The sequence below is a fragment of the Cherax quadricarinatus genome, chromosome 5 (genome assembly GCF_038502225.1).
Source record: "Cherax quadricarinatus isolate ZL_2023a chromosome 5, ASM3850222v1, whole genome shotgun sequence".
NCBI classification, from domain to species: domain Eukaryota; kingdom Metazoa; phylum Arthropoda; class Malacostraca; order Decapoda; family Parastacidae; genus Cherax; species Cherax quadricarinatus.
Window position 1 is genome coordinate 22281015 of NC_091296.1, and position 24768 is coordinate 22305782.

The window sequence follows — 24768 nt, forward strand, 5'->3', positions numbered from 1 at the left end:
GCTGTGTAATTTGATGTTCTAAATACTGTCATGTGCTGGTGCGTCTGAGCTTCAATTCTCGATCGTATGTCCAGTCCTTGCTTGTTGAATACAATAATAAGAAACCAGTTCTTGTAAACAAGATAAGAGACCAGTTTCCACAGTGACGCCAGCGTATTAGTCTTTCCACTGACTATTTTTCAAGAAGTTTGCCTTGTTACGTGTATGTGTGTACTCACCTGTTGGAGGGGTCTATTTTCACCTCCAGGTCCTGTGTGTATCTGCGCGCGCATATACCTCCCGTGGCTTGTCTTTATATATATATATATATATATATATATATATATATATATATATATATATATATATATATATATATATGTGTGTGTGTGTGTGTGTGTGTGTGTGTGTGTGTGTGTGTGTGTGTGTGTGTGTGTGTGTGTGTGTGTGTGTGAAAAAGAGAAACTAACCGTGGTCCTGGTATGTAGGAGGCCCAGCGCTATACCCCTGAGCCACGAAGTTTTCAATAGGCAGATATAACAAACCACACTTCTGTGACTTGTCTGCATCATCGGCACCAACTATGACTCTGCTGTCTCTACCCACAGCCCCAGAATCTTTCATGGTACAGTGGAACCTCTGGTCACGGCCATAATTCGTTCCAAACTCTGGTCGTGACCCGAACTTAATTTCCCCATTGGAGTGTATGTAAATACGATTAATCCGTTCCAGACCCTTGCGAACTGTTTGTAAACATATATATATATATATATATATATATATATATATATATATATATATATATATATATATATATATATATATATATATATATTTTATTTTTATTATCACACTGGCCGATTCCCACCAAGGCAGGTTTCCCTGAATCCCTTCATAAATGTTACTTTGCTCACACTCCAACAGCACGTCAAGTATTAAAAACCATTTGTCTCCATTCACTCCTATCAAACACGCTCACGCATGCCTGCTGGAAGTCCAAGCCCCTCGCACACAAAACCTCCTTTACCCCCTCCCTCCAACCCTTCCTAGGCCGACCCCTACCCCGCCTTCCTTCCACTACAGACTGACACACTCTTGAAGTCATTCTGTTTCGCTCCATTCTCTCTACATGTCCGAACCACCTCAACAACCTTTCCTCAGCCCTCTGGACAACAGTTTTGGTAATCCCGCACCTCCTCCTAACTTCCAAACTACGAATTCTCTGCATTATATTCACACCACACATTGCCCTCAGACACGACATCTCCACTGCCTCCAGCCTTCTCCTCGCTGCAACATTCATCACCCACGCTTCACACCCATATAAGAGCGTTGGTAAAACTATACTCTCATACATTCCCCTCTTTGCCTCCAAGGACAAAGTTCTTTGTCTCCACAGACTCCTAAGTGCACCACTCACTCTTTTTCCCTCATCAATTCTATGATTCACCTCATCTTTCATAGACCCATCCGCTGACACGTCCACTCCCAAATATCTGAATACGTTCACCTCCTCCATACTCTCTCCCTCCAATCTGATATTCAATCTTTCATCACCTAATCTTTTTGTTATCCTCATAACCTTACTCTTTCCTGTATTCACCTTTAATTTTCTTCTTTTGCACACCCTACCAAATTCATCCACCAATCTCTGCAACTTCTCTTCAGAATCTCCCAAGAGCACAGTGTCATCAGCAAAGAGCAGCTGTGACAACTCCCACTTTGTGTGTGATTCTTTATCTTTTAACTCCACGCCTCTTGCCAAGACCCTCGCATTTACTTCTCTTACAACCCCATCTATAAATATATTAAACAACCACGGTGACATCACACATCCTTGTCTAAGGCCTACTTTTACTGGGAAATAATTTCCCTCTTAAGCACAGAAATAGTTAATTATACCATAGAATGCACAGTGTAATAGTAAACTAAATGTAAAAACCTTGAACAACAGAGAAAACTAACATTGCACGAGTCCTAAAAGTTTAAAGGGGCGTCTAATGGCTGAGCAGTGAACATAAGCATTTCCATCATACATTGCTCGAGTTTCAATAAGATAGCCCGACAAACAACTAAGAAAAAAATATTTACCAAAAATCATAATTGACAAGCCCTAGCCGGGTACTGGCACTCCAAGAAGCTGTTTTGGCACTACCTGCTGATAAAACATTGCTAATCCGAATTTATCACGGTCGTAATTATAGGAAGTTTTGGAAAATTGGCACGTGCGAAAAAAATGGCGCAGAATGTGAAAATTGGCGCGGCTGTGTTTATTCGGCACCCGATTGTGTGTTCATGACCAGATGCAAAAATCGGGCGATTTTTTTTTTGGGCGTGAACCGATTTGTTCGTGTTCGGAAGCGTTTGTGACCAGAGGTTCCACTATACATCTATTCTCATATCCCCTTAAAGCTATATAATCCACAAACTTGAGTCATAATGAACGATTATAGTGAATAACCAGAAGAATGAACGGGAGACTCAAACCGTGGTTCTGGCATATGGCATACTCAACGTTTTACTACTGAGCCATCAATTGGCGGCAGTTTTTGGTTGCATTTGGAGAAACATGACTTTAGGAATAAGATATGGTGATGGATTCCTAGTGTTCCCTCCCTCTCTCTGCGGTACTCCTGATGGTGTGTCGTTAAGACTGACTGGCCTTGGTTATATCACCCGAGTAGCAGCACTTCACACGCCACCGCTCACCATCTATCTCCTTATTAACCTTCACCCTTCTTACCACCTCTACCTTCCTGCCCCCTCACTCTTCCAACCCCTTCAATTGTCTTAGCCCCTTCACCCTTCTTACCTCTCACCCTTCCTGACTCTCACCCTTCCTGCCTCTCACCCTTCCTGCCTCTCACCCTACCTGCCTCTCACCCTTCCTGCCTCTCACCCTTCCTGCCCACCATCTTGAAATCTACTTTACCATCCGTAACTCACTGGTGAGAATATTCGACTCAAAATCGTTAACTCCCGGGGGTCGACTTCCTGGTCAAGTTTCCTTACATCCTTGTTGCCCCCTTCCTACTCAGCAGTAAAAGTGTGTACCTTTGTTTTAGCCAACTGTTGTGGGTCGCATCCTGGGAAAAATGTATTAGAGGACTCCGGTCTTCCTACCGAGCTATGTCATGTGTAAGAAAATTCAGTATCCGCTCTGATGTCATATGCTGTGTAAAACACTCCGGTTCTGTGTAGAAGAAACTCCAGTAACTGCTGGAAGTTTTCAGGTGTTGGGTAAAAGGTATCCGTGTACCTTATGATGTTAATTATGTTATGTTAATTAATATTAAATGTCGTCCCAAAGTCAATTTTCCCAGCCCTTCGCCCTCCCTCCAACCCATTTTTTGTTGTATTAACACTTACTGACGTGGTGTTCAACATCAGTTCCTTGAACTCTTCCTCCTTTCCGTCAGATGCTGTTAGGTTAAGTTTATTTAGGTTACATAAATCCATAAGAACTTATATTGAACCATCAATAAGCAACTAGATGACCGACGAAAAAAATAAGGAACGTTGAATTCCATGTCTAAGTGGTAGAATGATGGTTCCCTGCCCACATTTTCTACCCTATCTCTCACCACCTCAACCTCCCCCTCATCCCAAACCTTTTAACCACAATCCTCTCGTACCCAACCATTCGTAACTCCTCACCCTCAAAATCCCAATCCTCTCTACCTCTCCTATAATAATAATAATGTAATATATCTTTATTTCTACAAGTACATGTACAAGGTATACAGTCCTAGCTGACATCAGTGACATACTACTATATAGAAAGCCGCTTGTTATCCAGAGCATTTCGGGTAAATTAGGGTAGTTTTATTACAGGATGCGACCCACACCAGTCGTCTGACACCCAGGTACTCATTATTACTAATGGGTGAACATGGACAACTGATATAAGGAAACACGCCCAATGTTTTCATCCTTTCGCTGTGTTCGAACCCGGACCCTCACCGTGTGAAGCGAGAGCTTTTGCCACCAGCAGTCCAACTACCTTATTTTCTTAGGAAAAAAAAAGACATTTTCAGTTATCTTAGACCCAGGTGTATATTTTAACACGTTAAACAATTTCAACATTTGATCCATGAAAGTTTTGAGAAGTCATTAAATATTCCTATAACCCAATGTTTGAACTGAGCTACAAGGTAGTTCAGTCAGAGAACTTGTTAGAATTTGCAACCGTAAAGTGTTGATGATGGTATCGTGTACGTGGTGAAGTTCTCGCCCGTCCTTACCAATACCACCGTACTGAATACAAAATGAAAGCGACGTAAATATTCGAAAGAAATATTTAAAGGTTTTCCCGAGTGACATGGAACGTCCTTGTGCGTCCTGGGAAACAAATTTGTCAAATTTATCATAACCATTCCTGATCATTTAGACTGTGGTGTCTATGACGGAATGCATTCCACAAACACCAGCAGGCTAACTAACCAGGCACAGAAACAGGCTTTCTAGTCTAATATTGGCCCTCGGGCAGGTGATCCGTGAAACCAGCAGGTAGCGGAACTTAAAAATTATAAGGAGAAAATTATATAGGGGAGTGTAGGCACCCTTTCTGTCTTGCCTTCCTGTAAGATATGTACTCGGCCAGCCAGCTACTGTAGTGTATTGAGGGTTGATGAGTTAAGACACGTACAATACTTGGGTATCTTTATTTTTGAAAAATTTCGCCTACACGGCAGTCTTCTTCAGTCAAATACAGAGTATAAGTTAAAAGCAGCAGATTATTATTATCACGGGGAGCGCTAAACCCGTAGGGATTATACAGCGCCTGTGGGGAGTGGGATGGAAGGCATTCCGGCAGAATTCAGGAAACTGGAGCACTGATCCAGTTCCCTAGATCAAGAGCTCCTCACCAGCGTCAAGGAACCTCCCTGGAGGGGTGAAGGCAGCAGAAGTAACGAAGTAAAGATGATGCAATTAGTCTGTCAGCCTTGTAGAAATAGTTAGAGATTATCAGTCCCTCAGCCTGGAGAGGAGTTCAGCTCCATGGTCTATATTGAGGTAAAACCAGCACACTGTACTGAGCAAGGTATTGTAACAATGGATAACGAGCAGAATCCACTAGGCTTTGCATTGTAACTAGTGTAATTCACTAGGCATTGCATTGTAGCTAGTGCAGTTCACTAGGCTTTGCATTGTAATTAGTGAAAGCCACTAGGTTTTTCATTGTAGCTAGTACAGTTCACTAGTTTTTGCATTTTAACTAGTGCAGTTCACTAGGCCTTTTATTTTAACTACTGCAATTCACTAGGCTTTGCATTGTAGCTAGTGGAAAAAATAGACTTTGCATTGTAACTAGTGGAAAAAATAGATTTTGCATTGTAACTAGTGGAAAAAATAGACTTTGCATTGTAACTAGTGGAATTCACAAATCTTATCAGTTCTTGGAGTCAGTCTTATCAATTTCATGAGCCACTTCATAAATGTTACTTTGCTCACACTCCAACAGCACGTCAAGTATTAAAAACCATTTGTCTCCATTCACTCCTATCAAACACGCTCACGCATGCCTGCTGGAAGTCCAAGCCCCTCGCACACAAAACCTCCTTTACCCCCTCCCTCCAACCCTTCCTAGGCCGACCCCTACCCCGCCTTCCTTCCACTACAGACTGATACACTCTTGAAGTCATTCTGTTTCGCTCCATTCTCTCTACATGTCCGAACCACCTCAACAACCCTTCCTCAGCCCTCTGGACAACAGTTTTGGTAATCCCGCACCTCCTCCTAACTTCCAAACTACGAATTCTCTGCATTATATTCACACCACACATTGCCCTCAGACATGACATCTCCACTGCCTCCAGCCTTCTCCTCGCTGCAACATTCATCACCCACGCTTCACACCCATATAAGAGCGTTGGTAAAACTATACTCTCATACATTCCCCTCTTTGCCTCCAAGGACAAAGTTCTTTGTCTCCACATACTCCTAAGTGCACCACTCACTCTTTTTCCCTCATCAATTCTATGATTCACCTCATCTTTCATAGACCCATCCGCTGACACGTCCACTCCCAAATATCTGAATACATTCACCTCCTCCATACTCTCTCCCTCCAATCTGATATTCAATCTTTCATCACCTAATCTTTTTGTTATCCTCATAACCTTACTCTTTCCTGTATTCACCTTTAATTTTCTTCTTTTGCACACCCTACCAAATTCATCCACCAATCTCTGCAACTTCTCTTCAGAATCTCCCAAGAGCACAGTGTCATCAGCAAAGAGCAGCTGTGACAACTCCCACTTTGTGTGTGATTCTTTGTCTTTTAACTCCACGCCTCTTGCCAAGACCCTCGCATTTACTTCTCTTACAACCCCATCTATAAATATATTAAACAACCACGGTGACATCACACATCCTTGTCTAAGGCCTACCTTTACTGGGAAAAAAATTTCCTTCTTTCCTACATACTCTAACTTGAGCCTCACTATCCTCGTAAAAACTCTTCACTGCTTTCAGTAACCTACCTCCTACACCATACACTTGCAACATCTGCCACATTGCCCCCCTATCCACCCTGTCATATGCCTTTTCCAAATCCATAAATGCCACAAAGACCTCTTTAGCCTTATCTAAATACTGTTCACTTATATGTTTCACTGTAAACACCTGGTCCACACACCCCCTACCTTTCCTAAAGCCTCCTTGTTCATCTGCTATCCTATTCTCCGTCTTACTCTTAATTCTTTCAATTATAACTCTACCATACACTTTACCAGGTACACTCAACAGACTTATCCCCCTATAATTTTTGCACTCTCTTTTATCCCCTTTGCCTTTATACAAAGGAACTATGCATGCTCTCTGCCAATCCCTAGGTACCTTACCCTCTTCCATACATTTATTAAATAATTGCACCAACCACTCCAAAACTATATCCCCACCTGCTTTTAACATTTCTATCTTTATCCCATCAATCCCGGCTGCCTTACCCCCTTTCATTTTGCCTACTGCCTCACGAACTTCCCCCACACTCACAACTGGCTCTTCCTCACTCCTACAAGATGTTATTCCTCCTTGCCCTATACACGAAATCACAGCTTCCCTATCTTCATCAACATTTAACAATTCCTCAAAATATTCCTTCCATCTTCCCAATACCTCTAACTCTCCATTTAATAACTCTCCTCTCCTATTTTTAACTGACAAATCCATTTGTTCTCTAGGCTTTCTTAACTTGTTAATCTCACTCCAAAACTTTTTCTTATTTTCAACAAAATTTGTTGATAACATCTCACCCACTCTCTCATTTGCTCTCTTTTTACATTGCTTCACCACTCTCTTAACTTCTCTCTTTTTCTCCATATACTCTTCCCTCCTTGCATCACTTCTACTTTGTAAAAACTTCTCATATGCTAACTTTTTCTCCCTTACTACTCTCTTTACATCATCATTCCACCAATCGCTCCTCTTCCCTCCTGCACCCACTTTCCTGTAACCACAAACTTCTGCTGAACACTCTAACACTACATTTTTAAACCTACCCCATACCTCTTCGACCCCATTGCCTATGCTCTCATTAGCCCATCTATCCTCCAATAGCTGTTTATATCTTACCCTAACTGCCTCCTCTTTTAGTTTATAAACCTTCACCTCTCTCTTCCCTGATGCTTCTATTCTCCTTGTATCCCATCTACCTTTTACTCTCAGTGTAGCTACAACTGTGTATGTAGATCATTAATGTTCTTTGTGTGGAACTTTTGTGTAGAACCTCTTTGCTCTTTGTTGTGCAGGCTTAATGGTTTTTATTATATAGAACCTTTCTGTTCTCTATTGTGTTGAACCTTCCTGTTGATTACTGTGCTGAACCTTCGTTTTTTGTATCATGGACTTTTTTTTTTTTACTTTATAACTATATAGAAAATATTTTATATACATGTATTTATCTATTATCTCTTTCTCTTTCAGAATGCCTCGTTTGCATGTTTTCGAGTACCTTCTTCAGCTCGTAAGTAATCATACGTTCGTGTGCAGTCTCATTTGCCAGCGTTTATGTGTGTACTCACCTAATTGTGGTTGCATGTGTCGATTCATAGCTCCTGGCCCCGCTTTTTCACTGGTCGCTACTAGGTCCACTCTCTCCCTGCTCCATTAGCTTTGTCATACATCTTCTTTTGTGTGTGTGATATCATGTATATACGTTTACTGTGTATGCTGTTAGAGTTTATATATATATATATATATATATATATATATATAACGGAAAAAATTATTTGGTATAATGGTAGCGGGGTGTGAATGATACGTCTTCGGAGGCTTCTTACTTTATTGTTAATGTCGTGGTGGGTACACAGGCTTGTGTTGTGCCCATGGCCCGGGAGGGCCATGCCCACGAGAGAGAGCTGGGAAGGTACTTACGTCTTCCTGCTAGGCCGCTGTGTGAGTGAGAGGGAGGCATGTCTGGGCATACTGAAGTGGCAAGGCCTATAGATGGCAGCACCTGAGTGGCGCGAAATATGAACTAAGCTGGCAGACAGCATGGGTTGTCTGTGCAGACAGTACAGGCTGTCTACATATATATATATATATATATATATATATATATATATATATATATATATATATATATATATATAATATATGAAGTCGACATATGAAAGAGGATAGCTGAAACAGTTCTGGTAAAAAGACACAATATACGGTTTATGGCATTTATTGGAAAAACGTTTCCTCTACTAGAGGCTTTTAGCAATGTCTGCATTGATCCTGCATTGTTAGATCGACATGGTCAGGTTTTCATAGTCAGGGGGACATGGTCAGGTCAACATAGTCAGGGGCATAATCAGGTCGTCATAGTCAGGGGGAAATGGTCAGGTCATCATAATCAGGGTAATGATCAGAGGGACATAATCAAGTAATCATGATGTGTGCAGCATGGTCAGTCATCATGATGTGGGCAGCATGGTCAGGTCATGATGTAGGCAGCATAGTTAGGTCATGATGATGAGGGCAGCATGGTCAGGTCATCATGATGTGGACAGCATGGACTGGTCAGTATATGAATAATGTTGAGATGGGATATAGGCGAGATTAATTTAAGCTCATCCCAACTGATAGAGGAATTACTGTATTGAATATAAAGGAATTACTATGTTGAATATTTAATACCCACTATACACAGTCTCTGTTGAGCCTTTATTACACATTTCAGGACAAAACAAAAGCAGCGTGTCATGAAATTACATACCGGCATCACGAATCTATTTTTTTCCCCTTATATTAAAGGTCGTCGCACTTGTACTGTATTAATGCATATTATATTAGTTTTATTTCTCTGCATATTATTATTAAAACTAAACACTAGACCCACAAGGGTCATTCAGTGCTGCTATTTCTGTGCATAGTGTAGCTGAAATTGACTTCAAGATTTTTACGGTTAACCTCTATATTAACTAAATTATCTAACAGATAACGTCGTCGTAAGTTCCTCTCTTCTATGTGCGGGTTATTTGTGTAAATTATCTAATATTAGTTTTTTCTATTCTCATAGACTGTATTCTTTCTCACTCTCTCCCTCCTAGTACCGCCTACAGCAGTAATGTTTATCTTAGCACATAACTTCTTAGTCTGTAGCTTCAATATTTATCCTAGTACCGCCTATAGCTTCACTATGTATCCAAGTACCGCCTTTAGCTTCAACCTTTATCACCACCTATAGGCGGTGCTAGGTCTCTAATTGTTTAAGAACATAAGAAAGAAGGAACATTGCAACAGGCCTACTGACCCATGCGGAGCAGGTCCATGTCCCCCCCCAGGATAAGACCAATGACACCCCCCCCCGGATTAGCCCAATGACCCACCCAGTCTGATCATCTCCACTCAAGGATGGAGCACTGCACCAGACCCAGCAGCACAAGCTAGTCAGGTCCAACTCACACCCACCCACACCCACTCATGTATTTATCTGACCTATTTTTAAACTACACAACGTTTTAGCCTGAATAACTGTACTCGGGAGTTTGTTCCACTCATCCACAACTCTATTACCAAACCAGTGCTTTCCTATATCCTTTCTGAATCTGAATTTTTCCAACTTGAAACCATTGCTGCGAGTCATGTCTTGGCTGGAAATTTTCAGCACGCTATTTACATCCCCTTTATTTATTCCTATTTTCCATTTATACACCTCGATCATATCCCCCTAATTCTGCGCCTTTCGAGAGAGTGCAGATTCAGGGCCCTCAGTCTATCCTCATAGGGAAGATTTCTGATACATGGGATCATCTTTGTCATCCTCCTCTGTACGTTTTCCAGAGCATTTATATCCATTCTGTAATACGGTGACCAGAACTGAGCAGCATAGTCTAAATGAGGCCTAACCAAGGATATATAGAGTTGAAGAACAACCTGAGGACTTCTATTATTTATACTTCTAGATATGAAGCCAAGAATTCTGTTAGCCTTATTGCGAACACTAATGCACTGTTGTCTTGGTTTTAGATTACTGCTAACCAGAACTCCTAAATCCTTTTCGCAATCAGTAGTATTAAGATCTACATTATTTAGTTTATATGTGGCATGGTTATTTACCTGTCCAACGTTTAGAGCTTTGCATTTGTCAATATTAAACTGCATCTGCCACTTCTCCGACCATTGCATCAGTCTATTTAAATCATCCTGGAGTGCTCTAGTGTCCTCATTTAAATGAATTGGACGGCCTATTTTGGTGTCATCAGCAAATTTGCTTATGTCGCTATTTATTCCCTCATCTATGTCGTTTATGTAAATTGTGAACAACAACGGGCCCAACACTGACCCCTGAGGAACACCGCTTGTGACGTGCCCTCATTCTGATTTCTCTCCATTTATGCAAACTCTCTGCTGTCTATTTGTCAGCCATGCCTCTACCCAGGAAAAAATTTCTCCTCCTATTCCGTGTGCCTTAAGTTTCCTCAATAGCCTCTGGTGTGGAACTCTATCGAAAGCCTTACTGAAGTCCATATACACAATATCATATTCATTACCATGATCTACCTCCACAAACGCCTTAGTGAAAAAAGTTAGTAAATTCGTAAGACAGGAACGCCCCTTTGTAAAACCGTGTTGAGAATCATTAATCAATCTGTGCCTGTCAAGATGGCTACGAATTGCTTCGGCAATTATTGATTCCATAAATTTTCCCAATATGGAGGTTAGGCTTATTGGTCTATAGTTCGAAGCCAAGGACCTGTCACCTGCCTTGTAAATAGGTATTACATTTGCCATTTTCCACTTATCAGGCACTATGCCAGTTTGTAGTGATATGTTAAAAAGATTAGCCAAAGGTATGCTAAGTTCCTCTTTACATTCCTTTAACACCCTTGCAAACAGTTCATCAGGGCCTGGGGATTTGTTAGGTTTTAGTTTCTCTATTTGTCTGAGGACCATGTCACTAGTTACCGCAATCGTGCATAGTTTATTATCGTCCTGTTCTACATAATCTATTATTTCAGGAATATCGCTAGTATTTTCGTGGGTGAAAACTGAGAGGAAGTAGGTATTTAGAATTTCACACATATCCTTATCACTGTCAGTGATTTGACCAGAGTTACTCTTAAGTGGGCCAATCTTGTCCCTAATGTTACTTCTGTATACCTGAAAGAAGCCTTTAGGGTTAATTTTTGAATCCCTTGCGACCTTAGCCTCATAATCCTTTTTTGCTTTTCTTATTCCTTTCTTTATTTCTCTCTTTAATTGAATATATTGATTTCTTAACTGCCCATCCCCTCTTTTGATACGCTTATGTATGCCTCTCTTTTGACCAATGAGATGTTTTAATCTATTGTTCATCCATTTGGGATCATTTTTGTTAGATCTAATTTCCCTACTCGGAACAAAAGTTGTCTGGGCAGCTAGAACTATGCTCTGAAAACCATCATATTGGCAACCAAGATCACCTACCTGACCCATAGTCAGGACATCCCAATTTAGCCCACCCAGGTAATTTTTCAGTCCCATGAAGTCGGCCAAGCGAAAATCTGGGACAGAGATTTGATTGCAGTTATCTGGGTAATTTCCATGATATATTAAAACTAAGTGATTTGTGATCACTTTCCCCAAGTTCATCATTAACCTCAAGATTATTAATTAGTGAATCTTTGTTGGCAAGAACCAAGTCAAGCAGATTGTTTCCTCTAGTTGGTTCTGTCACAACCTGTTCTAAAAAGCAATCCTGAACCGTATCAAGAAAGTCACTAGACTCAAGATTTCCTGTCATATTGTTCCAATCAATTTGTCTAAAGTTAAAATCTCCCATTATCACAACATTTTCATATTTAGATGCCTTATGAATTTCGTCCCATAACAGCTTACTGCACTCCCTATCAAGGTTTGGGGGCCTATAAATCACACCCAAAATTAATTTGTCATGTCCCTCGAGAAACTGTAGCCAAACAGATTCTGTGTTCGATGTTCCTAATCTTATATCATGTCTAAGACAACAATTTAAATTTTCTCTGACATACATCGCCATACCACCACCCTTCCTGCTGACCCTATCAGTATGGAATAGTTTATAACCCTGTATGTTGCATTCAGAAGGTATTTCTCTATCTTTCAGGTTGAACCAGGTCTCTGTTATACCAATAATATCTATATTACCTACACTTTCAAGTAATCTTAGCTCATCTATCTTATTTCTTAGACTCCTACTATTTGTATAGTAAACCTTAAGGGAGCTAGTCACTCGTTGCCCTCTACTATCCCTCTTTGTTTGTTGATCACTTGATATGCCATTACTAGCAACTTTATTTTGTATATTGTCTTTTAAACATATCTCTGAGGTATCCCGGTAATAACTGCTGTTTTTAACCCTAATGCTGCAGCCTGATTGTTTCTCACAAACACCCATACCTCTATAATCTGTCAGTTTAAATTCCTAGACAAGTCATCAATTACCCTCTCAATTGAATCGGCTAATGCAACCACTCCATCCCCATAGAGATGAACCCCATCCCTTGCATACGTATCACGTTTGCCGAAGAATAGGTCCCAGTTATCAATGAATGGGATTGCAAGTTCATTGCAGTACCTGTCTAGCCAGCAATTTATACCAATTGCCCTAGACATTCATTCATTGCCCACTCCCTTTCTAGGCAAGATGCTACATATGACTGGGATCCCTCCCTTAGACCTAACTACTTCTATGGCTGACCTGTACTTATCCAGCAGCTCCTCTCTCCTGCCCTTCCCAATGTCATTACCCCCAGCACTAAGATAATGGGCTTGTTCCCATTACCTGCCATAATATTATCCAACCTGCTGACTATGTCACCAACACCAGCTCCAGGAAGACACACTCTCTGTCTGACCTTTCTGTCTCTGTTACAAAATGCACGGTCCATATATCTTACCTGAGAATCGCCTACTATTAAAATATTCTTACCTTGATTAGCAGGGGAATCAGTGGTACCTTCAACCTCACTAACCACTGAAGTACACTCGTCTTGGAGAACAGAGAATCGATTTCCTACCTTCACATCTTCTTTATTAACTCTCCTCCTCTTCCTTCTTCCTGAACTGTGAACCACTTGCCACTTAGAGCGGCTGCCACTATCACTGCTGGCGACCATTCCTTCCTTACAAGCTAAATCCTTCTCACACTCGTTCCCAAACTCATCTACGCGAAGCTTCAGCCTCCTATTTTCCTCCTGGATTAACACTCAACGCTCTTTCGTAGCTTCATCTGATAAATTTATTTTAACATTTTCGTATATGTAATAGTCTCCTTCACTTTCCACCTTGATTCCCTCACACAACTGACCTTTCTATCTATGCTTTAGGGAAACCTTTCAACCTCTCCAGCTGGTGAAGCTTTCATGACGATATCTTCTACTGCCTACTGCAGTTTCACGCTGACACATTTCAGCGCTTTGTATGTGACCCATAAAGAACAAAAATGCTAAATACCGTGACTGGAATATTACACACATCACCCGCACGCAGGATAGACGACCTGACGACGTCTCGGTCCGTCTTGGACCGTTTAGTCACACTAGTAGAAAAGGCGAGAGGTACAAGGACGGGAACAAGAGAGGCAGCAGTGGTAGTGGTAAGGCTGGTAGTGGAAGTAGTAGTAGAAGAAACAGTGGTAATAGAAAAGAGTTTTGTGTCACAAAAATACTCTCCCTACTTTCTACTACAACTATTGCTTCTACTACTGCTTCCACTACCAGCCTTACCACTACCACTGTTTCTTCATGTCTTGTTCCCGTCCTTGTCCCTCTCGCCTGTTATGCTGGCTCCTTCACTCTGCTAGTGTGACTTTGTAAATGGTCCAAGTGATACCGAAACGTCGTCGTAAGGTCCTCTCTACTATGTGCGGGTTATTTGTGTATGTGAAGCATCATGTGGGATAGAATATGACAGGGAAACATAGTTTTTGTTCCCACTGTGTCACTTGTGTATCCAGTTTTTCTAACAAAATCATTTATATTAAACCATGAGCAACATCTGTCTCTTTTCAGCTGTCAGTTTGTGCAAGATATTCACCACTGGTTTACTTTTCTTACCAGCACCAGAATATGTCTGGTTTGGAGATCCTGAGGACTCAGCCTTACCATAGGCGTAGCAACGTTGCAGCTGCAACATCAGCATCCAGGGCAACGACTCGTGGTAAGTTCTGGGTTTGCTTGTTTATTGTCTCTTCTATAAATTCTCAATTTGCATTGTGATTGTTTTATTTATTTTCTCAGTCGTTCAAAATAGCTGAAGCTGTGTCAGGACATAATATACCTATATGGGATCAGATATGATTAAATCTCATTAAGGAAATGTTGTGTGATACATGAAGGTTGAGCGCCGTAAGGCAGTATAAAAGATTATTATTCTTGTTATGGCCAGGGGTGGTCTTGCAACCCAGGTCAGGGGTGGTCTTGCAACCCAGGTCAGGGGTGGTCTTGCAACCCAGGCCAGGGGTGGTCTTGCAACCCAGGTCAGGGGTGGTCTTGCAACCCAGGTCAGGGGTGGTCTTGCAACCCAGGCCAAGGGTGGTCTTGCTACTTAGGCCAGGGGTGGTCTTGCAACCCAGGTCAGGGGTGGTCTTGCAACCCAGGTCAGGGGTGGTCTTGCAACCCAGGTCAGGGGTGGTCTTGCAACCCACGCCAGGGGTGGTCTTACAGCCCACGCCAGGGGTGGTCTTGCAACCCAGGTCAGGGGTGGTCTTGCAACCCAGGTCAGGGGTGGTCTTGCAACCCAGGCCAGGGGTGGTCTTGCAACCCAGACCAGGGGTGGTCTTGCAACCCAGACCAGGGGTGGTCTTGCAACCCAGGTTAGGGGTGGTCTTGCAACCCAGGTCAGGGGTGGTCTTGCAACCCAGGCCAGGAATGGTCTTGCAACCCAGGCCAGGGGTGGTCTTGCAACCCAGGCCAGGGATGGTCTTGCAACCCAGGCCAGGGGTGGTCTTGCAACCCAGGCCAGGGGTGGTCTTGCAACCCACGCCAGGGGTGGTCTTGCAACCCACGCCAGGGGTGGTCTTGCAACCCACGCCACGGGTGTTCTTGCAACCCAGACCAGGGGTGGTCTTGCAACCCAGGCCAGGGGTGGTCTTGCAACCCACGTCAGGGGTGGTCTTGCAACCCAGACCAGGGGTGGTCTTGCAACCCACCCCAGGGGTGGTCTTGCAACCCACGCCAGGGGTGGTCTTGCAACCCACGCCAGGGGTGGTCTTGCAACCCACGCCAGGGGTGGTCTTGCAACCCAGACCAGGGGTGGTCTTGCAACCCACGCCAGGGGTGGTCTTGCAACCCACGTCAGGGGTGGTCTTGCAACCCACGCCAGGGGTGGTCTTGCAACCCACGCCAGGGGTGGTCTTGCAACCCAGACCAGGGGTGGTCTTGCAACCCACGCCAGGGGTGGTCTTGCAACCCAGACCAGGGGTGGTCTTGCAACCCACGCCAGGGGTGGTCTTTCAACCCAGACCAGGGGTGGTCTTGCAACCCACGCCAGGGGTGGTCTTGCAACCCACGCCAGGGGTGGTCTTGCAACCCAAACCAGGGGTGGTCTTGCAACCCAGACCAGGGGTGGTCTTGCAACCCAGGTCAGGGGTGGTCTTGCAACCCAGACCAGGGGTGGTCTTGCTACCCAGGCCAGGGGTGGTCTTGCTACTTAGGCCAGGGGTGGTCTTGCAACCCACGCTAGGGGTGGTCTTGCAACCCAGGCCAAGGGTGGTTCTGCAACCCAGGCCAGAGGTGGTCTTGCAACCCAGACCAGGGGTGGTCTTGCAGGCCAGGCTTGGTCCTGCAACCCACGCCAGGGGTGGTCTTGCAACCCAGGCCAAGGGTGGTCCTGCAACCCAGGCCAGAGGCGGCCTTGCAACCCAGACCAGGGGTGGCCTTGCAACCCAGACCAGGGGTGGTCTTGCAACCCATGCCAGGGGTGGTCTTGCTACCCAGGCCAGGGGTGGTCTTGCTACTTAGGCCAGGGGTAGTCTTTAAACCCAGGCCAGGGGTGGTCTTGCTACCCAGGCCAGGGGTGATTTTGCTACCCAGGCCAGGGGTGGTCTTGCAACCCAGGCCAGGGGTGGTCTTGCAACCCAGGCCAGGGGTGGTCTTGCAACCCAGGCCAGGGGTGGTCTTGCAACCCAGGCCAGGGGTGGTCTTGCAACCCAGGCCAGGGGTGGTCTTGCAACCCAGGCCAGGGGTGGTCTTCCAACCCACGCTAGGGGTGGTCTTGCTACCCAGGCCTGGGGTGGTCTTGCATCTTGCAACCCACGACCAACCCAGGCCAAGGGTTGTCCTGCAACCCAGACCAGCGGTGGTCTTGCAACCCAGACCAGGGGTGGTCTTGTAACCCAGGTCAGGGGTGGTCCTGCAACCCAGACCAGAGGTGGTCTTGCAACCCAGGCCAGAGGTGGTCTTGCAACCCACGCCAGGGGTGGTCTTGCAACCCAGACTAGGGGTGGTCTTGCAACCCAGGCCAAGGGTGGTCCTGCAACCCAGGCCAGAGGTGGTCTTGCAACCCAGGCCAGAGGTGGTCTTGCAACCCAGGCCAAGGGTGGTCCTGCAACTCAGGCCAGAGGTGGTCTTGCAACCCAGACCAGAGGTGGTCTTCCAACCCAGGCCAAGGGTGGTCCTGCAACCCAGACCAGGGGTGGTCTTGCAACCCAGGCCAGGGGTGGTCTTGCAACCCACGTCAGGGGTGGTCTTGCAACCCAGACCAGGGGTGGTCTTGCAACCCACGCCAGGGGTGGTCTTGCAACCCAGACCAGGGGTGGTCTTGCAACCCACGCCAGGGGTGGTCTTGCAACCCACGCCAGGGGTGGTCTTGCAACCCACGCCAGGGGTGGTCTTGCAACCCAGACCAGGGGTGGTCTTGCAACCCACGCCAGGGGTGGTCTTGCAACCCACCCCAGGGGTGGTCTTGCTACCCAGGCCAGGGGTGGTCTTGCAACCCACGCCAGGGGTGGTCTTGCAACCCAGAACAGGGGTGGTCTTGCAACCCAGACCAGGGGTGGTCTTGCAACCCACGCCAGGGGTGGTCTTTCAACCCACGCCAGGGGTGGTCTTGCAACCCAGACCAGGGGTGGTCTTGCAACCCACGCCAGGGGTGGTCTTGCAACCCACGCCAGGGGTGGTCTTGCAACCCAGACCAGGGGTGGTCTTGCAACCCAGACCAGGGGTGGTCTTGCAACCCAGGTCAGGGGTGGTCTTGCAACCCAGACCAGGGGTGGTCTTGCTACCCAGGCCAGGGGTGGTCTTGCTACTTAGGCCAGGGGTGGTCTTGCAACCCACACTAGGGGTGGTCTTGCAACCCAGGCCAAGGGTGGTTCTGCAACCCAGGCCAGAGGTGGTCTTGCAACCCAGACCAGGGGTGGTCTTGCAGGCCAGGCTTGGTCCTGCAACCCACGCCAGGGGTGGTCTTGCAACCCAGGCCAAGGGTGGTCCTGCAACCCAGGCCAGAGGCGGTCTTGCAACCCAGGTCAGGGGTGGCCTTGCAACCCAGACCAGGGGTGGTCTTGCAACCCATGCCAGGGGTGGTCTTGCTACTTAGGCCAGGGGTAGTCTTTAAACCCAGGCCAGGGGTGGTCCTGCTACCCAGGCCAGGGGTGGTTTTGCTACCCAGGCCAGGGGTGGTCTTGCAACCCAGGCCAGGGGTGGTCTTGCATCCCAGGCCAGGGGTGGTCTTGCAACCCAGGCCAGGGGTGGTCTTGCAACCCAGGCCAGGGGTGGTCTTGCAACCCAGGCCAGGGGTGGTCTTGCAGCCCAGGCCAGGGGTGGTCTTCCAACCCAGGCCAGGGGTGGTCTTGCTACCCAGGCCTGGGGTGGTCTTGCAACCCAGACCAGCGGTGGTCTTGCAACCCACGCCAGGGGTGGTCTTGCAACCCAGGCCAAGGGTTGTCCTGCAACCCACGCCAGAGGTGGTCTTGCAACCCAGACCAGGGGTGGTCTTGTAACCCAGGTCAGGGGTGGTCCTGCAACCCAGACCAGAGGTGGTCTTGCAACCCAGGCCAGAGGTGGTCTTGCAATCCAGGCCAGGGGTGGTCTTGCTACCCAGGCCAGGGGTGGTCTTGCAACCCAGGCCAAGGGTGGTCCTGCAACCCAGGCCAGAGGTGGTCTTGCAACCCAGGCCAGAGGTGGTCTTGCAACCCAGACCAGGGGTGGTCCTGCAACTCAGGCCAGAGGTGGTCTTGCAACCCAGACCAGAGGTGGTCTTGCAACCCAGGCCAAGGGTGGTCCTGCAACTCAGGCCAGAGGTGGTCTTGCAACCCAGGCCAGAGGTGGTCTTGCAACCCAGGCCAGGGATGGTCTTGCAACTCAGGCCAGGGATGGTCTTGCAACCCAGGAGACACACGAGATACATTATATATATATATATATATATATATATATATATATATATATATATATATATATATATATATATATATATATATATAGAATGGGGTCAACCTCTGGTGTAAATTGTGGGACCCATAACCTCGGAGAAGTGGATAAAAAGGCTTCAAGTAAGAATATTTGGATTTCTTCCTGAAGTCGTTTGAATATTCCACTTCCCCTACCACCCCATCTTTTAATATAGTTTTTTTGTACCCATATGGTACAGAAGATTTAAGATATATATAATATATACAGAAGATTTAAGATATATATATATATATATATATATATATATATATATATATATATATATATATATATATATATATATACAGTATATATATATATATACAGTATATATATATACATACAGTATATATATTGCTTATTCGAGTGTTATATTTTTGTTCAATTTACCTTTGGTGTTTTCTGTATATTTAGATTTGTGTGTTTTAATTGTTCTTTTGTGTGTGACTCCAACATTTTCTTGTTGGTGACTCCCTATACAATTTTTTTTTTGGTGACATGTAGTCTTTTGTTGGTGACACCATGTGTAGTCTTTTGTTGGTGAATTCATTTCTTCTTAACGCTGAAAGAGTTTCAACGGGTTAGGTTAAGATTTTCTACCATTATTGAGAAGCTAAGAACTAGTACCTCCCTCATCAAATTTAGAATCATTTCCTAACCCTCCTCTCTCTCTCTCTCTCTCTCTCTCTCTCTCTCTCTCTCTCTCTCTCTCTCTCTATTTTTTGAACAAAATTTGATACATCAGCAGTTTACTTCTACCTTACTCTGTATGATAATTGCAGAGTGGGAACTAAAGCCACCAATATTTCCTTGTCATATACAGTCACGCAGGATGAGGATCATACAAAATGTTGAAATCTGGGGAAGAGAGAGACAATGTGCAAAGATGCGGGGGGACGGGGAAGGGGTGTTAGTGTTGGACGACGGAAATTATTTTTATTAAACAAAATTTGGTGCATGAACAGTGTACTACAGGGATGCGTGGACTGCATTTTCCTGAACTGAAAGACAGCATGTGACATTTTACCAAACTTGGGATTAATAGTAAAATTAGATCAGAAAAAAATAATTGTAAATTGCTTCTTGGGATCAGAGAGTACTTAAAAGACACAAAATAAAGTTTACCAGTAAGGGGTAAGACGTTGGAGAAAGAGTAAAGAGAGGGATAACACAAAGATCACACCTGTTTACGCTACTCTTCTTAACATGTGTGAAAAGAATGCCTGAAGCAATTGAGTCTTATGTTTTTGCTGACGTTAAACTAATGAAAATGAGAGATTGTTCCCAGGGAGTACTGGAGAGGCTGAATATATAATAAGTGGCTGCTGGAGTTCACTCCTAGCACATGCAAATTCTTGAGAATTAGAGGAGGTGAAAGGCTGCAAATATCAGTGACTGAAAATGATCTTAAGTAGAACGTAAAGCATTAATCAGGACGTCACACATTAACCTCAGAACAGTATTTAGTAACAAAACTGACTGCTTCGAGGGGTTCTTAACCCTGACGTAGCCAGGCCCGAGACCAGACCTCCTTGTTGTTTGCCTAGTCAACTAGTGAACAAAATAAATGACGGGTTAACAACGATTGTTAAACCGTCATTTAATATGTAGTCCTAGCGTGGAGTCCCCTCACCTGAAAAGCAAAGTTTGCAACAAGATTGATCCCAGAACTGAGACAAACGCTGAGTAAGGAAAGACTGAAGGATGTACCTCAAGTTTTGTCAGAGAAAAGAGACTTAAGTAGACGAGTCTTCTCGATTACTATGCATGATTCGTCACAGACGAATTATAGCGATGTTAAGAAGTATTTATTTAGTGTCAGGTTGGTAGAAATGTTAGAGGTGAATGAGGAAGTGTTAGATGCAAATTCGATATACAGTTTCAGAAGAAGGTAAGATAAAATTCGAGAGGCCGTAGGTCATAGTTACTCAAGAGACGGGGTCAGGAGCTAAGACACTACTTCTGCAAACGCACATATATAAGTAGTCTTCCAACACACTCTCGCATCTCTTCTACACACTCTTCTTTATTTAATTCACTTTCCATTCCTCCAACTCATTTTTTTCTAACTCTCGTACCCCTCTCTCTCTCACGGTCACTCCCCTCCATTTGACACACTCTTCTCTCTCTTGTACCCATCCAACTCGCTCTCACACTTCTCCATCTCGCTCTCACACCCCTCTATCTCGCTCTCACACCCCTCCATTTCGCTCTCGCACCCCTCCGTCATACTCTTACACCCCTTCGTATTATACTCACACACTCTTCCATCATACTTTCACACCTCTCCATCTCTCACACTCCTCCGTCTCTTACACTTACCCCTCCATCTCGCACTTAAACTCCTCAGTTCACTCTTGACACATTCCAGCAGCACTGAGAGAAGTGCTGACAGACCTGCATGCTTTGGTGTCGTCGTTCATCTGATTGCAAGTCCACTTTATTTTCTTCTTTTCCTTCATCAGTAGTAAGGTAAAAGGGATGCTATAGACTAACCTACGGCTGTGTATGAGGGTATTATGTAAATTTTTTGTTTTCACCCGTGCTTTGGCAAGGATATTGTGTGTTAAGTCATAACTTTTCTTCGTATATAAAATGCACTGCGCTTACTGTACACTGTAAAAATGCTGTTTATTGAGATTTAGTGTATATTTTAGGATAACCAGAATGCCTTCGTTGATGCCCTAAGGAGTTCATTGTAAAGCTATGGTACAGTTCTTTTCAGTAATGCGTACACGTAGTCACGTTTAGTGTTAATGTGCTTGTTTACTTTGATTCTTGCTTATGTAGTCTTTAAGAAGTAAAACATGTAAATAATGGTAAAAAACGGGTAGTTTGTAGTTTATATTGTTGGATTTGCACGAAAATTATATAAATATTTAATGTTTATTGTTGTTTACTCTTCAGATGGAAACAGAAAACCACATAAAAAGAAACTGAGTGAACAAGTCCTATCCAAATTTAATTGTGATAATATTAACTATCAACAAATTAATGAAAAGAAGGGGAAGAAGAATACTAGGAATGTTGTGAAACACACAAATAACGTTGTTATACAGAGTGTAAATAACGTGGAAAAAAAGAAGACAAAAGTAAGTCTTAAAAGAAAACTGGAAAATGTGCAGCAGTCAGAGTACAGTGGGGATACTGTCAGTAATAAGAAGACAACTTCTAATTTTGATGAAGGTACTCTTCAAGAGTCATGCGTTGGTAAGTCATGCGTTGATGACTCGTGCATTGTAAATTCATGTGTTGAGGCATGCGTTGAAGAGTCATGTGATGAGCAGTCATGCGATGAACAGTTGCGTATTGAAGAGCCAAGTGTTGAAGAGATTGTAAATAGCAATATTACAGAAAATCAAGAAGTTTTCAGCAAATCTTCCAGTTCAGTCCATCATATGCGAGAACCAAGACTTCAGAAAACTGATAGTAAACAAGTGCAAAATGTTTACGATAGTAACTTGAGAAATAAATGGGCACATCACAGTGTTAACAGCGAAGCTTGTGAATTCCCTCATGATCCTAAAAGGGAAAAGAAATTAAGAAAAAGGGAGAGAGGTACACCTGGCACAGAAGCCGTGAAAATAGTTACAAATGAGTTCCAGCCACATGAATGTCCACCGGCCTCTGTTGGTGGAGATGATTCAGTATTTGAATGTAAACTTCAGGAGAGCATTGTCATGAAAGACGACAGCATCATTGTAATTACTGAAGACATTATTATATTTGATGGTAATGCCTTACGTAATGATGTCACCCAGGAAAATAGTGAAATTCTTATTGAAGAACCAGACATTCCTGAAAACAAAAGTGGAATAGTTTTATGGGAAAATCGCATGAAAACAATGGCTAAACAGACTAGAGGAAACCATAACAGGAAAGGAATGCCTCGCATTAAAGAAAATAAGTGTAGGACAAGGAAGGTGTCATATATAACCGAGCCAGTAACATGCTTGATGTATACAGAAGGAAATGCATCAAAATGTAATGCTAAGAATACTTTTATCCTTAAAATTCACAGCAAGAATTTGCAAAATGCCAATGTGGCACTTTTAAGACAGCTGTCACCAGACATAGATGGAACTCAGAGGTTTATTATAAAAGGTGTCATTCATAATACATTAGGCCTAAATGTTCAAGCCATATTTTCTTATCTTGATAAGATTCTAAATCAGGAGACTGATGGAATAAATATGATTAATATAGTATTTTTAAAGAAACTATTGCAGGTTGCAGATGATAGAGAATTAATATTGGCTGGTTTAAGTAAAGAAGAGTTAATCATATTATACCAACTTACTACAAAAGCTGAGGATGTTATTGCATATCTTGAGGAGAGAAAATCTAGAATAAATTCAAATGCCCTTTTTAGTAATGCATTGACTATTCATAGTGAGATTTCAAAGCTCATCAATGCTGTAGAGCAGTACAATATTAAGCGTGAGATGGCTTTAAGCTCTAAAGCTTCACAATACCAGTATGCGACAGCACAGTCCTTCATCCCAATAAAAGAAACCCCAAACTATGAATCACAGGATTTCTGCTCTTTAAGAAGAAAAGACAGTTTTGCCAACAAAATATCTGCTCTCAGTGTTGAAAAACATGTTGGTACCCAAACACTTAATTGTATCAATATTTGTACACAGAGTCACATTCATAATAGAAACAAATGGACTTGTAGGGAAATTCCAAGTAGTGGAGAGAAAATATTCTTGCATTTAGAAAACTTTAGGGCAAAAAGTGGCAGTGACTGCTGTTTCAATGACCTTCATATAATAATAGAGAATGAAGATGGATCCATCGATGAAGACTTCTTTACACTTCCAGCTGGGACTTTTTCACCTGATTTTTTGGAGCAAGGTTCAGAGACGGTTTTTGTAAACAGGGGGGCTTGTTCAATGTCTTTAAATAATATAAATAGCTCAGAAGAGTTTAATAATGCCCAAAAGTGTTCTCCTTCCAGAGATATATACAACAGCAAAAAGACTGGAAATGTAACTGATGGTAATAATAGGGACTGGGTAACAGATTTTTTGTCTCCTAACTCAGAGTTGAGTGATAATGTTGTAATTAGGAAAAATAATATTGATCGCATAAAACTGAAGAAAACTCTTAATTGTTACAAATATAGAAAACCTAGCCTTTTATTCAAGCCTTATATTGATACAAATATGCCCAAAAGCTTTTCAACAGAAATAAAGGCAGACAACTGTGAGAACCTGTCACCTTCTCCGCCATCAATAGGGAGTGAAACTCTTGACATTTTCAAGACTCAGGAGGATCCTTCACAGGCTTCCTCGGGAGACATTGCAATATTAACAGAGTACTTTTCTTTTGTCTCGCCAAAGAAAGAAGTTAGTTCTAGTTGTGTTGGTGCACTAGAGGAAGCTTCACCATTACCCACAGTTTGTAAATTAGAAAGATCCAACACAGACAAGAAAACAAAACTCATTACTAGTGACTCCACCGTTGAAGTAGAAACAGAGAGTTGCTATAACACTCCAGGTGTAGGAACAAGAAAAAAGGTTTCAGGTAGCACCGGTAGTCTTAAGAATGATTCTTCACCACACATGAATTACGATAGGTGTAACAGCCATACTTCCTCTGACAAATGTGGTTGCTCGTATGCATTTAGTGTACAGCTTCCATATCTACACCCAAGTGTGAAAAGTGGACATCCTCGGAGAAAACATCATAGTTTGGTCTCTGATGATATTCCTAGGAATCTGAAAGTGGCACGGACTGGTAATTTGCGAAGTAACAAGACGTCAAAACGACGCAAGGTCAAAAAGAGGAGGACCTCAAAGAAGTAGGAAAATAAGATTTTAAATGTATGTTTCATAAATTAATAAACAAAGTTTTTAGTCCCAGTTTATTGGTTACATGCAAAAATAGTGTATTTTTTTTCCGGTTACGTATTTTGCCATTAAATAAATTCATTTTAATTTAA